At 41.4% G+C, this 17,016-nt stretch overlaps 1 long non-coding RNA gene across 1 annotated transcript; it reads right to left on the minus strand.

Moving 5' to 3' along the window:
* Nucleotides 1-342: 342 nt before the first annotated feature.
* LOC148149634 (uncharacterized) lies at nt 343-13,364 on the minus strand. Its single transcript, XR_015757535.1, has 3 exons — nt 13,288-13,364; nt 1,440-1,591; nt 343-1,364 (listed from the first exon to the last, which is right to left on the minus strand). It is a non-coding gene; the product is annotated as an uncharacterized LOC148149634 (long non-coding RNA).
* Between the last annotated feature and the right edge of the window lie 3,652 nt (nt 13,365-17,016).

The raw sequence follows: 17,016 nt of genomic DNA on the forward strand, positions 1-17,016 counted from the left end.
TAATCTTGTCCCATCTGCCAACATTTGGCCCATATCCCTCTAAACCCGACCAATTCATATACTCATCCAGATGCCTTTTAAAGGATGTAATTATACCAGCCTCCACCCTACTCAGTCTATACATGTATCTCCCTCTGCATGAAAAGTTTGCCCCTTAGGTCCCTTTTAAATTTTTCCTCTCTCACCTTAAACCTATGCCCTCTAGTTTTCAACTCTCCACCCCAAGGAAAAGACCTTGTTTATTTACCCTATCCATACCCCTCATGATTTTATAAACCTCAATAAGGTCACCTCTCAGCCTCTGATGCTTCAGGGAAAGTAGTTCCAGTCTATTCAGCCTCTTCCTATAGCTGAAAACCTGCATCCCTGGCAATATCCTTGTAAATCTTCTCTGAACTCTTTCAAGTTTTGCAACATCCTTTCTACAAAAGGGAGACCAGAATTGCACACAGTAGGTACCAAGTTACTTCAGATGACTGCATGCTCCAAAGCACCTCCATGTTGGGCACTGGGCACTAACATCTCAGACACACTCCATGGGTATCAGCCACATGCTACACACATGTGCTGGTCTTCAAGAAACTTCATGGCACATTTCCAATCTATGTACAGGATGCTTCTGTGCGTCAAATTTGTATCTCGGGCTGCTCTAGAAATTATCACTGTAATGCTGCTCCAAGGGCACTGTGCACACAGCTCGTGGACAGGACCAGGCTACATCTCTGGTCCATTTGCTTGCTGTCATAGCACTCAGTCACTCTGAACCTACTGAGGTGCTCATAATAACCCTGTGCTATTTTTCTGTATTTTGCCCACCCTGCCAGAAATACCAGGGTTAGAATACTCCTCTATTCTCATGCCATTTAACACAGACACAAAGTCAGAAAACTTATAATCAATATCAGCAATCCTCACTCATGTCAAGTAACATCACCTTCGCCCAGTAAATAAAGGAAAGGCTCTGAAACCAGTTCCGAGGCTTGGACAGAGTCAGCTGTTTGGGGCAGTCAGAGTCAGGAACCTCTCCACATAAGCAGTGAGGAGTTAAATTTTAAGTGATGAAGCAAGAGTGATGTGCGAAAAACCTTTCCAAATAATGAATAATTAGGGTGTGGAAAGCACTGTCTGGAAATTTAGTGAAGGCAAGTTCAGTTGATGAACATCGGGTGATTATTTGGATAAAAATGTTGTGCACGGGTATGGGAAAAAGGTAGGAAATGGGCACCAGGTAAGTATGGAAGCAGTGCAGGCATGATGGGGCAAATGGACTCCTTCTGAATGCTGACGACTCTGTGATTCTGTGAAATGTCAGGTGACTTTTCCCAATCTTGATTCTTTCTGCCGTGTTGTGGACTGTTTTCCTCCTGTAATGAGAGACAGGAAGTTATTCAAGGAGATGGAAGTGGACAATATTAAATTTGGTGTAGATGAGGAGGTACCTGGAGTGACGATTAGGCAGCACAGAGGGTATTGTTATGAAGATGTGGGTGTAGTATAACTTTAAGAGAGTAAAAGCTTGCAGTCACAACACCAAGTGTTCTCAACAAGACACAATGTAACATGTGTTCCAGCTAATGGGGTAGCTTGTTGCCTGGAAATGACAAAACAGATTTGAATTAGGCCAATTAGTTTAAATTATATCCTGAAAAATGCCAAATTTCAATCAAGTTGGAATTGAGTATATTAACAATATTAAAAGCCAATAACACAATCTGATGCTTTGGGGTATAAGACCGGGGAATATTGAACTGTTGGGAAGAGAACTGCCAGCAGACCAACAGCTGTAGACTGCTAGTCACAACTCTCTGAGAGGTACTTGTCTAGAGAAGGAGTTTGCACAAAGGAAAACCTCAAAACTGACCTAAAGAGCCAATCTACCAATGAAAATAATGAGAAGATTCGACTGCTGGCTGGTTTTAAAATTTGGATTTTTCTGTAAAGCTTAATGGGGAGTTTTATTGCCCAAGTATTACAGAAGCGAAGGTAAAAGGTAGGTTAGAGGAAGGAATTATAAATAGTTTTAGTTAATTATTCTCAGTTATACTTTAAGAAATAAAGTTGTTAATTTTTACTTGACATAGTTCTTGGCCACTCGAATTTTTACAGATTACTGCACTAGATAAATCTTTTCTATGTTGCTGGTTTTAAATTAAGCAGATTGACGTGTTGTAAGAGTTTGGGAGCTTGGGTCCATGATTTGAACTGATTTGGAAAGATTTGAATAGATTTGCGGGTAAGAAAAAATCCCAGCAGATTTAAACACTTGCAGGTTAGTGTCCTAGATCTTTAAATAAATGGAAGGTGAGACAATTTGTTTGCTTTCAGTAACATGTGGTTAAGGAAATTAAAAATGAGAGAAATGGCTCTTAAAATTGTTAAAGAGGTTCTGGGATTTGAAAATGTTTCTCAAATTTGCCAAGAAAGTTTAGAAGGCAAGAAAATGGTTATACTTTTAGAATTAGAAAATAAGTTAGATTTGGGTTTAGCTAAGGACTAAAGTCATAGAACATAGAACATAGAAAAATACAGCGCAGTACAGGCCCTTTGGCCCTCGATGTTGCGCCGATCCAAGCCCACTTAACTTACACTAGCCCACTATCCTCCATATGCCTATCCAATGCCCGCTTAAATGCCCATAAAGAGGGAGAGTCCACCACTGCTACTGGCAGGGCATTCCATGAACTCACGACTCACTGAGTAAAGAATCTACCCCTAACATCTGTCCTATACCTACCACCCCTTAATTTAAAGCTATGCCCCCTCTTAATAGCTGACTCCATACATGGAAAAAGGTTCTCATGGTCAACCCTATCTAAACCCCTTATCATCTTGTAGACCTCTATCAAGTCACCCCTAAACCTTCTTTTCTCCAATGAAAACAGCCCCAAGTGCCTCAGCCTTTCCTCATACGATCTTCCTACCATACAAGGCAACATCCTGGTAAACCTCCCCTGCACCTGTTCCAGTGCCTCCACATCCTTTCTATAGTATGGCGACCAAAACTGCACACAATACTCCAGATGTGGCCGCACCAGAGTCTTATAAAACTGCAACATGACCTCAGGGCTCTGGAACTCAATTCCTCTACCAATAAAAGCCAGCATGCCATATGCCTTCATTACCGCTCTATTTACCTGGGTGGCAACTTTCAGAGATCTGTGTACATGGGCACCAAGATCCCTCTGCTCATCCACACTACCAAGTATCCGACCATTAGCCCAGTACCCCATCTTTTTGTTACTCTTACCAAAGTGAATCACCTCACACTTAGCTACATTGAACTCTATTTGCCACCTTTCTGCCCAGCTCTGCAACTTACCTATATCCCGCTGTAACCTGACACATCCTTCCTCACTGTCTACAACTCCACTGACTTTCGTATCATCCGCAAACTTGCTCACCCAACCTTCTAGCCCCTCCTACAGGTCATTTATAAAATCGACAAACAGCAATGGTCCCAAAACAGATCCTTGCGGAACACCACTAGTAACTGCACTCCAAGATGAACCTTTACCATCAACTACTACCCTCTGTCTTCTTCCAGCCAGCTAATTCCTAATCCAAACCTCCAACTCACCCTCAATGCCATACCTCGGTATTTTTTGCAGTAGCCTACCATGGGGAACCTTATCAAACACTTTACTAAAATCCATATACACCACATTTACTGCTTTACCCTCATCTACCTCCTTAGTCACCTTCTCAAAGAATTCAATAAGGTTTGTGAGGCACGACCTGCCCTTCACAAAACCAAGCTGACTATCCTTGATCACATTATTCCTATCCAGATGTTTATAAATCCTATCCCTTACAATTCTCTCTAAGACTTTGCCCACAACAGAAGTGAGACTCACCGGCCTATAGTTACTAGGGTTATCCCTACTCCCCTTCTTGAAAAAGGGAACCACATTTGCTATCCTCCAGTCTTCTGGCACTATTCCTGTAGACAATGAGGACATAAAAATCAAGGCCAATGGCTCTGCAATCTCCTCCCTTGCTTCCCAGAGAATCCTAGGATAAATGCTATCAGGCCCAGGGGACTTATCTATTTTCACCCTTTCCATTATTTCCAACACCTCTTCCCTACATACCTCAAAGCCGTCCATTCTAATTAATTGTGACTCAATATTCACATCGGCAACAATGTCCTGTTCCTGAGTGAATACTGACGAAAAGTATTCATTCAGTGTCTCCCCAATCTCTTCAGCCTCTACACGCAACTTCCCACTACTATCCTTGACTGGACCTATTCCTACCCTAGTCATTCTTTTATTCCTGACATACCTATAGAAAGCCTTAGGGTTTTCCCTAATCCTACAAACTAAGGACTTTTCATGTCCCCTCCTTGCTGCTCTTAGTTCTCTCTTCAGATCCTTCCTGGCTACCTTATAACTCTCAATCGCCCCAATTGAACCTTCACGCCTCATCTTTACATAGGCCGCCCTCTTAGATTTAACAAGGGATTCTAATTCCTTATTAAACCACGGCTCCCTCACACGACCCTTTCCTCCCTGCCTGACAGGTACATACTTATCAATGACACTCAATAGTTGCTCCTTGAACAAGCTCCACATATCAATTGTGCCCATGCCTTGAAGCCTACTTTTCCAAGCCACGCATCCCAAATCGTGCCTCACCGCATCATAATTTCCCTGCCCCCAGCTATAACTCTTGCCCTGCAGTGCACACTTATCCCTCTCCATCACTAGAGTAAAAGTCACCGAATTGTGGTCACTGTCCCCAAAGTGCTCACCTACCTCCAATTCTAACACCTGGCCTGGTTCGTTACCCAGAACCAAATCCAGTATGGCCTCACCTCTTGTTGGCCTGTCTACATATTGTATCAGGAAACCCGCCTGCACACATTGGACAAACACTGACCCATCTAACGAACTCGAGCTATAGCTTTCCCAGTCAATATCTGGAAAGTTAAAGTACCCCATAACAACCACCCTATTACTTCCACTCTTCTCCTGAATCATCCTTGCAATCCTTTCTTCTACGTCTCTAGGACTATTAGGAGGCCTGTAGAAAACTCCTAACAGGGTGACCTCACCTTTCCTAATCCTAACCTCAGCCCAAACTCCCTCAGATAGCGAGTCTTCATCCATCGTCCTTTCCACCGTTGTAATACTATCTTTGACAAGCAATGCCACACCTCCCCCTCTTTTATCCCCACCTCTGACCCTACTAAAACATTCAAACCCTGGAACCTGTAACAGCCAATCCTGTCCCTGTTCTACCCATGTCTCCGTAATAGCCACAACATCGAAATCCCAGGTACCCAACCCACGCTGCAAGTTCACCTACAAGTAATGTTGAAATTGAAACTCAAACACTTAGGTGTGTCAGAGAAACAGACAAGTGCAGTAAAGGTATAAAAAACTTAAATTACAATTAGGGAAAATGGAGTTAGAAGATTAAACAAGAGAGAGGGAAGAAATAGAGAGGGAGAGAGAAAGGGAAAGAGCGAGAGAAAAGAAAGAGAAAGAGAGAGAAAGGGAGAGAGAAAGAGAGAGGGAGAGAGAGGAAAAAGAGAGAGAGAGAAGGTTCTTGGCTGAGCAAAGAGAGAGCGAAGATAGGGAGAAAGAAAGAGAGAGAAAGTTCTTAGCTGCTCAAAAAGAGAGAATGTGAAGTTGCGACTTAGTCAGCAAAGCCAAGTTAACAGGATGGAAATTAAAAGAGAAGGTACATATATATATGTACCTTCTCTTTTAATTTCCATATATATATAAAAATATGTCAAAACTCTGCCACATTTTGATGAGGAAGATGTTAAATCCTTCTTCATTTCATTTGAAAAATTGGCTAGACAGATGGAGTGGTCTGAGGATTTATGGGTAATGCTAGTTTAGACTAAACTGTTAGGCAGAGCTAGTGAGGTATTTGCCGCACTGTCAGATGAGTTGTCAAGAGATTATGTAGAGGTTAAACAGGCTATTTTAAGTGCTTATGAATTGGTGCCAGAAGCATATAGACAGCAGTTCTGAAACACAAAGAAGGAACCAGGTCAGACTTACGTTGAGTTCGAAAGAATTAAACATAATCATTTTGATCGATGGCTGTGTGCTTTGAAAATAGATAAGAAATTTGAGGCTCTAAGAGAGATTGTTCTGCTGGAGGAGTTCAAAAACTCACTTCCAGAGATGGAAAGAATTCACATGGAGGAACAGAAAGTTCAGGAAGTGAGAAGGGCAGCAGAATTAGCAGAGGAGTACATGTTGGTGCATAAGACAAACTTCTGGCAGAATTTTGTCTTGTGAGGGATAGAAGGTGGGAGAAAGGGAGATCCTACATGATGGAACCAAGAATCAAGAACACTGGTATGATTTTACCAGAGGTTAAAGAAGCCCAAGAGGGTGGACAGGAGGAGAAAGGCCTCAGGTGTTTTCACTGTAATGGAGTGGGACACAGAAAATTACAATGCTGGTGGTTTCAGGGAACTGGGAAAAGGTGTTTTCACTGCCAGAAGGTGGGATACATAAAGACACAGCACTGGTCGTTAAAGAAAGGCACTGTGGGAAAAGAAGCTAAGCTAGTGGCATTAGTGAAGACAGTCGAGGAGAATCTAAGAAGAGCCGAGGAGCTGCAGGAGAGTATACAGCCAAGGCAGGGGCTGGGTATGGAGTTAGTACCTGATCTCTACAAAAGATTCTCCTCTGTAGATAAAGTTTACTCAGAAAGAACAGGAGGAGAATGATAAGAAGTTATAATTTTGAGAGATACAAGATACAAGTTGTGGGCAGCACGGTGGCACCGTGGTTAGCACTGCTGCCTCACAGCGCCAGAGACCCGGGTTCAATTCCCGCCTCAGGCGGCTGTCTGTGTGGAGTTTGCACATTCTCCCCGTGTCTGCGTGGGTTTCCTCCGGGTGCTCCGGTTTCCTCCCACAATCCAAAAATGTGCAGGTTAAGTGAATTGGCCACGCTAAATTGCCTGTAGTGTTAGGTGCAGCGGTAAATGTAGGGGAATGGGTCTGGGTGGGGGTGGGTCGGTGTGGAGTGGGTCGGTGTGGACCTGTTGGGCCAAAGGGCCTGTTTCCACACTGTAAGTAATGTAATGTAATGTAAAAAGATCTAACCAGTCTCTGATGGTAAGAGATGAGCGAATTTGCACTTTTTCTGATCTATTACCTGAGAGTGTGGTAATATGTGGGATAGATGGACATAAATTTAGTGTAAGATCAGGTTGAAGTAGCAACTCAAAACTGGGGAAATTACAGTGGGAGTGATTGACAGAGTGTCAGTTCCAAGAATTCAGTTTGTTCTTGGGAATGATTTGGCAGGATCCAAAATGGGAGTGATACCCCTTATTGTGGAGAAGTCCAAGAAACTGAAGAGTTAAAACAGAAATATTCTGGAATTTTCACAGACTGTGTGGTAATCAGATCCCACTATCATAAAGTCACAGCATGAAGCGAAAAGTACAGAGAAAGATGAAGGAGTTGAGGTTCAGTTAGTATGCTTGACATAATGGTGCAGGAAAAAACCTGAACAGGCAGAGGGTCAGACAGAAGTGTTTAGTCCTGAAGGGCTAAGAGACTTGCAACAGCAAGACAAGTTGATAAAAGATATATTTAGATGCATATTCTGAAAAGGAGGCAGAGAATATTCGGGAGGGTTATTATCTGAAAGATAGGATCCTAAGGTGGAAATGGAGCTCACGGCAGGTTAGTGCAGAGGAAAAATGGGCCGAAGTGCACCAGATTGTGTTGCCGGTAGCATACAGACAGAAGGTGTTATGGGTAGCACATGAACTACCTGTGGGAAGTCAGCTAGGGGAAGAAAAACTCAGGCTAAGGTAAAAAAACATTTTTACTGGCCTGGAATGCACAAAGATGTGGTTAACTTTTGCTATATGTGTCATACATGCCAAATGGTATGTAAGCCACAGCCGATAATAAAACCAATACCTTTGTTGCCATTTCCTGCATTTGAAGAAGCTATCACACTGGTTATAATCGACTGTGTAGGTTCCCTCCCGAGAACTAAAAGTGGGAACCAGTATTTGGTAACCATAACGGATGTGTCTACCAGATTTCCAGAGGCAATTCCATTATGGAGTATCAAGGCAAAAAGGGTGGTGGAGGAGTTAGTAGCTTTCTTCACACGGTATGGTCTACCCAGAGAGAATCAGTTGAACCAAGAGTCAAATTTTACTGCTAGGTTGTTTTAAGGAGGTTTTGGATAGCTTAGGTGCACAGCACTTCAAAACGAAAGCTTATCATCCTGAATCCCAGGGAGCTTTAGAAAGGTGGCATCAGGCCTTGAAGACCATGTTGAGAGCAAACTGTCAGGATTACCCGAATGATTGGGATAAAAGTTATCCCATTCATATTGTTTGCCATTAGAGATGCCCCAAATGAATCTACTCAGTTTACTCCCTTTGAGTTAATATTCAGTCATGAAGTGAGAGGCCCTTTGAAATTAATTAAGGGCGGTACTATGGCTCAGTGGTCAGAACTGCTTCTTCATAGCACCAGGGTCCCAGGTTCGATTCCAACCTCAGGCGATATCTGTGTGAAATTTGCACATTCTCCCTGTGTCTGCGTGGGTTTCCTTTGGGTGCTCCAGTTTCCTCCCACAATCCAAAGATGTGCAGGTTAGGTGAATTGGCCATGCTAAATTGCCCATAGTCTTAGGTGCATTAATCAGAGGAAAAAGGGGTTTGCATGTGTTACTCTTCGGAGGATCAGTGTGGACTTGTTGGACCGAAGGGCCTGTTTCCACACTTTAGGGAATCTAATCTAATCATCTAATGTAAAAAAAAAAATGGACAGGACCAAAGTCAAAGATCTCACACTTAGATTATGTATCAGAGGTGAGGGAAAGATTAAATAGAGCAGGTGAGTTAGCTAAGCAGCACCTAAAGAGGGCACAGTGTAAAATGAACAGGTGGCAGATAAAAGCACTCAGGCTCGAAAGTTTTCCCAAGGGGATGACATGTTAGTACTGTCACCAGTGATAGGAGATCCCTTCAAAGCCAAGTTTAGTGATACCTATCAAATTGAGAAAAAGTTGAGTCAGGTGAACTATTTAGTAAAGATGCCAGATAGGAAAAATGGTATTGAGCATATCATGTGAACATGTTGAAACCGTGTTATACTAAAGAGAAACAACTGGAGAAACAGGTGCTAGCTACTGCCCCACAGAGTGAGGAATCAAATCCAGATGATGTGGATTTTGAGGTGCCTCAAAATAGATTAAAAAATAAAGAAGTCCTTGAGGAGTGGGATAGGTTCGTAAGCTATCTGTCTCAGGAGCAGAGAACACAGTCAAAAGATTTGTTACTGCAATACAAGGACGTATGTAAGAATCAGATGGGGAAGCGCTAATGCTATTGCACATGAAGTAGACCTAGGAAGTACTGCTTGGTTTAATCCTTTCAAAGTCAGACAGGACCAGAAGGAGGTGGATGCCATGCTCGACGAGGACATCATGGAACCAAGCCAGAACTAGTGGAACTTGCCGATCGTCTTAATTCCCAAACCGGGTGGGTCTCAATGATTCTGCATGGATTATCAGAAGGTCAACACCATTACAAAATTGGACTCATTTACAATTCCTAGATCGGAGGACTATTTCGAGAAAGTTGGACAAGCCAGTTACATCACCATAGAGTCATAGAGTCATAGAGATGTACAGCATGGAAACAGACCCTTCAGTCCAACCTGTCCATGCTGACCAGATATCCTGTCCGTGCCGACCAGATATCCCAACCCAATCTAGTCCCACCTGCCAGCACTCTTCCAACAGTGGCCTAACCAATGTCCTGTACAGCTGAAATATGACCTCCCAAATCCTGTACTCAATACTCTGACGAATAAAGGAAAGCATACCAAATGCCTTCTTCACTATCCTACCTACCTGCGACTCCACTTTCAAGGAGCTATGAACCTGCACTCCAAGGTCTCTTTGTTCAGTAACACTCCCTAGGACCTTTCCATTAAGTGTATAAGTCCTGCTAAGATTTGCTTTCCCAAAATGCAGCACCTCACATTTATCTGAATTAAACTCCATCTGCCACTTCTCAGCCCATTGGCCCATCTGGTCCCGATCCTGTTATAATCTGAGGTAACCCTCTTCACTGTCCACTACACCTCCAATTTTGGTGTCATCTGCAAATTTACTAACTGTACCTCTTATGCTCGCATCCAAATCATTTATGCAAATGACAAAAAGTCAAGGACTCAGCACCGATTCTTGTGGCACTCCACTGGTCACAGGCCTCCAGTCTGAAAAACAACCCTCCACCACCACCCTCTGTCTTTTACCTTTGAGCCAGTTCTGTATCCAAATGGCTAGTTCTCCCTGTATTCCATGAGATCTAACCATGCTAATCAGCCTCCCATGGGGAACCTTGTCGAACGCCTTACTGAAGTCCATATACATCACATCTACTGCTCTGCCCTCATCAATCTTCTTTGTTACTTCTTCAAAAAACTCAATCAAGTTTGTGAGACATGATTTCCCACGCACAAAGCCATGTTGATTATCCCTAATCAGTCCTTGCCTTTCCAAATACAGGTATATCCTGTCCCTCAGGATTCCCTCCAAAAACTTGCCCACCACCAAGGTCAGGCTCACTGGTCTATAGTTACCTGGCTTGTCTTTACCGCCCATCTCAGCAAGAGGCCCAGCAATCACTTCTCTAGCTTCCCAGAGTTCACGGGTATACCTGATCAGGTCTTGGGGATTTATTCACCTTTAACCATTTCAAGACATCCAGCACCTCCTCCTCTGTAATCTGGACATTTTGCAAGATGTCACCATCTATTTCCCTACAGTCTATTTCTTCCATATCCTTTTCCACAGTAAATACTGATGCAAAATATTCATTTAGTATCTCCCCCATTTTCTGTGGCTCTTTTCTCCATACAAAGGCCACCTTGCTGATCTTTGAGGGGCCCCATTCTCTCCCTAGTTACCCTTTTGTCCTGAATATATTTGTAAAAACCCTTTGGATTCTCCTTAATTCCATTACCAAAGCTATCTCATGTCCCCTCTTTGCCCTCCTGATTTCTCTCTTACGTATACTCCTACTTCCTTTATACTCTCCTAAGGATTTACTCGATCTATCCTGTCTATACTGGACATATGCTTCCTTCTTTTTCTTCACCAAACCCTCAATTTCTTTAGTCATCCAGCATTCTTTATACCTACCAGCCTTCCCTTTCACCCTGACAGGAATATACTTTCTCTGGATTCTTGTTATCTCATTTCTGAAGGCTTCCCATTTTCCAGCCGTCCCTTTACCTGCAAACATCTGCCTCCAATCAGCTTTCGAAAGTTCTTGCCTAATACCGTCAAAATTGGCCTTTCTCCAATTTAGAACTTTAACTTTTAGATCTGGTCTATCCTTTTCCATCACTATTTTAAACAATTAGAATTATGGTCACTGGCCCCAAAGTGCTCCCCCACTGACACCTCAGTCACCTGCCCTGCCTTATTTCCCAAGAGTAGGTCAAGTTTTGCACCTTCTCTAATAGGTACATCCATATACTGAATCAGAAAATTGTCTTGTACACACTTAAGAAATTCCTCTCCATCTAAACCTTTAACACTGTGGCAGTCCCACTCAATGTTTGGAAAGTTAAAATCCCCTACCATAACCACCCTATTATTCTTACAGATAGCCTGAGATATCCTTACACGTTTGTTTCTCAATTTCCCTCTGACTATTAGGGGGTCTATAATACAATCCAACTAAGGTGATCCTCCCTTTCTTATTTCTCAGTTCCACCCAAATAACTTCCCTGGATGTATTTCCGGGAATATCCTCCCTCAGCACAGCTGTAATGTTATCCCTTATCAAAAATGCCATTCCCCCTCCTCTCTTGCCTCCCTTTCTATCCTTCCTGTAGCATTTGTATCCTGGAACATTAAGCTGCCAGTCCTGCCCATCCCTGAGCCATGTTTCTGTAATTGCTATGATATCCATGTCCCATGTTCCTAACCATGCCCTGAGTTCATCTGCCTTCCCTGTTAGGCCCCTTGCATTGAAATAAATGCAGTTTAATTTATTAGTCCTACCTTGTCCCTGCCTGCCCTGACAGTTTGACTCACTTCTGTTCTCAGCTGTACCCGTCTCAGATTGATCTCTTTCCTCACTATCTCCCTGGGTCCCACCCCACCACCTTACTAGTTTAAATCCTCCCAAGCAGTTCTAGCAAATTTTCCTGCCAGTATATTAGTCCCCTTCCAATTTAGGTGCAATCTATCCTTCTTGTACAGGTCACTTCTACCCAAAAAGAGATTCCAATGATCCAAAAATGTGAGTCTTTCTCCCATACACCAGCTCCTCAGCCATGCACTCATCTGCTCTATCCTCCTATTCCTGCCCTCACTAGCCCGTAGCACTGAGAGTAATCAAGATATTACTACCCTTGAGGACCTCCTATTTAAATTTCTGCCTAACTCTCTGTAATCTCCCTTCAGAATCCCCAGTTTAGATTAGATTAGATTACATTACAGTGTGGAAACAGGTCCTTCGGCCCAACAAGTCCACACCGACCCGCCGAAGCGCAACCCACCCATACCCCTACATTTACCCCTTACCTAACACTACGGGCAATTTAGCATGGCCAATTCACCTTACCTGCACATCTTTGGACTGTGGGAGGAAACCGGAGCACCCGGAGGAAACCCACGCAGACACGGGGAGAACGTGCAAACTCCACACAGTCGGTCGCCGGAGGCGGGAATTGAACCCGGGTGTCTGGCACTGTGAGGCAGCAGTGCTAACCACTGTGCCACCGTGCCACTGTAACTTAATGCATGGTTACTGGCAGGTACCTTTATCAGAGTTGGCGAAAGAAATTTCTGCATTTGTAACCCCAACTGGGCTATATCAGTTTAGAGTGATGCTCTTTAGAATGAAGAATGCACCCACCGCATTCCAAAGAATCATGAACAGATTCAAGTGGCCAAGAACTATGCAAAGTAACAATTAACAACTTTATTTCTTATCAAGTGTAACTGAGAATAATTAACTATAGAATAATTTGACCGCTGGCTGGTTTAAAAATTTGGATTTTTCTGTAAGTCTTAATGTGGCTGGGTTAACAAACTGTGCAGGCTATTTGGATGATGTAGTGATCTTTAGTAAGTCCTGGAAAGATTACATTGCATAGTTGGTAGAGTGCTTTGAATGACTTATAAGAAGCAAAACTGGTGATAAACCGAAATATAATGGAATTCACGAAAGCGGAGGTGACATTCTTGAGACATAATGTCAGTCACAGAAGGTTGACCCCGCAGAATGCAAAGACGAATTTCCATGACCAACCTTGAAGAAAGAGGTGCTTCGATTCTTAGGACTCAGCGGATTCTGTCGGAAGTTTGTTCCAAACTTCAGCAGTGTCATTGCACCGTTAACCGATTTGCTGAAGAAGAACACAAAGTTTTGGTGACAAGAACCATGATAGAAAGCATTCGACCATTTGAAATCCATATTAACCACCAAATCAGTTTTAGCTACATCAAACTATTCAAAGCCTTTTAAAGTCATCATTGATGCTAGTGAGATTGGAGTTGGAGCTGTAATCCTTCAGGAAGATGAGGATGGGATTGAACTGCCAGTTGGTTACTTTTCGAAGAAGAACAACATCCACCAAAGGAAATACTCCACGATCGAAAAAGAACTATTGAGTTTGGTACTGGCCTTACAACATTTTAATGTGGATGTCATGAACAATGTGTCGGAGATGGTTGTGTACACTGACCACAATCCGCTTACATTCTTAGAATGCTTTAAACACAAGAATATAGACTATTTAATTGGATTCTTATGTTACAGATGTTTAATTTAAAAATCGTACATATTGCGGGTTGTAAGAATGTAATCACAATGCATTATCGTGGAATTAACAGATAGAGTTTAGATGAGATTTTCTTTATTTAATGTTATATATATAAAGGCATATGGGACGAAGTTAAGCTGAATTTATATTAGTTATCTGTATGTTAGGGTAATCTGTTTAAAAAGTAGAGAAAAAAAATGAAGTCATCTTTTCATTACGATGGTTCATTTTTCCTTAAGGGGGAAGGAGTTATGAAGACGTGGGTGTACTATACCTTTAAGAGAGTAAAAGCGAGCAGTGACAGCACCAAGTGTTCTCAATTAGACACTGGAGTAGCTAATTGACTGGAAATGACAAAATAGTTATGAATTTGGCCAATCAGTTTAAATTATACCCTGAAAAATATCAAATTCCAATCAAGTTTGAATTGAGTATATTGATAATGTTAAAAGCCAATGACACAATCTGGGGTATAAACAGGGGAAAATTGAACAGTTGAGGGGAGAACTGCCACCAGGCCAACAGCTGTAGACAGTTAATCAGAACTCTCTGAGAGGTACCTGTCTAGAGAAGGAGTTTGTACAGACAAAAACCTCAACACTGACCTGGAGAGCCAATCTACTTACAAAGATAAAGAGAAGATTTGACCACTGGCTGGTTTTAAAATTTGGATTTTTCTGTAAAGCTTAATTGGGAGTTTTATCAGACTAGTATTATAGAAGGGAAGGTAAAAGATAGGTTAGATGAAGGAATTGTAAATAGTTGTTAGTTAATTATTCTGAATTATACTTTATAAGAAATAAAGTTGTTCATTTTTACTTTACATAGTTCTTGGCCACTCGAATGTTTACAGATTACTGCACAGGAAAAATCTTTTCTATGTTCCTGGTTTTAAATTAAGCAGGAGGGTTTACCCCAGTCATAACAGTATGCAGGGTCAATGGTGTTATGGGGTGTGTGAGCGTAACTGGGGAATTTACTGCAGACAATAATGTGTGATAGAACATGAACGATGGGAGAAGCTGGGTACATTGCCAGAGATAGAGTGAGCATGAGATATAGGACAGGAGATGGTGACAAATACTCTAGAGGACAGCATGGAGAGGGTCCTTCACCTGCTTCTTACAGTGCTGGGCATTTCTCAGATGTCTGAGACTACACTAACCCAGGTAGCAACCTTGGACATGGACTGGAGTCGTGGCTTTCTCTGTGATCCTAAAGCAAAGGAAGCCTCACCTCTGCCCCCCACCCAGTAGGACTTCAAAGTTCCTGCCCACAATGTGGGTAACTATATTTCTTTTCTCTGCCATGACTGAGTTTAACATTCCAATCCATGGAGGGCAGCTATGAACTAACAATGCTTGACCAGGTGCTCAATGACTTTTTAAATATGGTGCCAGTGCCCAATATGCCAATGAACTCTGGGATATCTCCATAGTGGCACATTGTTCCAGGAATGGTACAAGGTAAGAAAGGGTTAGTGGGCTCTATTGTGGCAGGTTAGGTGGTTCAAGAGATGTGTTTGGTCGGTATAGTGAGAGATCTCACAAAACCTTGCAGTAAAAAAAACTCTAAAATCTCAGTACAACTCAGTCACAAAAAAAAATAAGATTGAGCTTGACATGACTATAGTGTTGGGTTTGACCAGTTAAATGCAATGGCACAAGAACTGATTGATATTTGGTTAAAATTAATAGCCAGCTGCAATCGAAGTACAGTATAATATTGAATAGAATAGTGAAATAGACAGAGAATGATGTGCACTATTTTGTATTGCATTATTGGTTGCAACATTTCATTTCATAGCATGCTAAAAGTTTAGTGCAAAATATCATTCAAAGAAGTATTAATAACAAAACAAAAGTCCTCACCTTTTCTGTTGAAGTAATTGTCAGTGCTTTATTATACTCTACAAAGTTGTTGCATTGATATAATGAAAGCATTTCCCCACCCAACCTCAAAAAATTAGAACTGGGCAGAGAGTTTGTTTATGTATTATAAAAGACAGTCCTTAAAATATGTAAATCACAACAGTGCATTTAATCATTTTGACATATTTCCACAACCCAAGAATTTTAAAAACAAACTTTGTTCCCAAAAAATGTACAGTTGAGTCACTCCAGCTGTTTGCAAATAAGAACCACAATTTACATTTTAGTGTACAAATCACAGCCCTCAACATACAAATAATAAAGCTTGAGTGTTATTAAACAAAATTATATTAATTCAATTCATTTTGTTCACACTTATATTTACCAGGTCATTCAAATTAACAGAATAACTTTGAACCACAAATTTCTCCCTTCAGACACTTTTGTATGACAGTTAGAGTCTATGGCTAATAACTCTCAAAAGTCCAGCTGAATCGAATTCATTTTTTTTTACTAATTATGCAGCTACAAAATATTACTTTTCAATGGAAACCAGGCCTATGCTTTGTGCAGGTACAATCATATACAAAGAAGTTCCACCAAAAATGCTGTAAAATGTGATTGTCAGCACACTGTCTTTTCATCTTGGATTTGAACTTTAACTTGAACAGGATCCATCTCTAAATAAAGCAACATCATTACTTTCCAACAGCTGTTCAAAAGACAACCACTATTTGATAATAGCAACAACTAAATAGCAGTCTAATTCAGAGGTGGGGTTGGGTGAGGTTGTGGAAAATAAATGGTGAATATTACGATATTGAGGTTAAGACAAAATGCAGAGAGATATATGTGTATCTAGTATTAGCTACACCCAACCTTGGGTTGACTGTGCCCAGTATCAGTTGTCAAAAGTGAATAAATATTCAACTATGCTTTACTTGCCTTGGGGAGGGGAAAAAAAAATCATAGCACATAAAGAATTACTTAAGATAATATCTTTAACTAAATATTGCTGTTTTAAGTTTATTTGGTCTTCATTTGTAAAATTGCAATTATTAATTACACTAACAAGTGTTTGCTCCTGTTGCTTGTGTACAACATTTCATGGTAGTACTCTATTGCTCTGTTAAATGGATCAAAATAAAGTATCAGTTCTCAATAAGTGTCAAAGATCATGCTGCTAAGGTATTTGAATAAAATATAAGCGTTTTTTCATAAGGTGGAAGTAAGTAGCAGAGTAGAAATCAATTTATATTGTTATAAATAATACAAATTTGATTGTTAATAGTACTTTTGTTTAGATTTTCTATATCTATCCAGCTCTTGAGCAGTAGCACCAAC

The sequence above is a fragment of the Chiloscyllium plagiosum genome, unplaced genomic scaffold (genome assembly GCF_037043375.1).
Source record: "Chiloscyllium plagiosum isolate Xiang-an unplaced genomic scaffold, Cpla_swu_hap1 HiC_scaffold_7, whole genome shotgun sequence".
NCBI lineage: Eukaryota > Metazoa > Chordata > Chondrichthyes > Orectolobiformes > Hemiscylliidae > Chiloscyllium > Chiloscyllium plagiosum.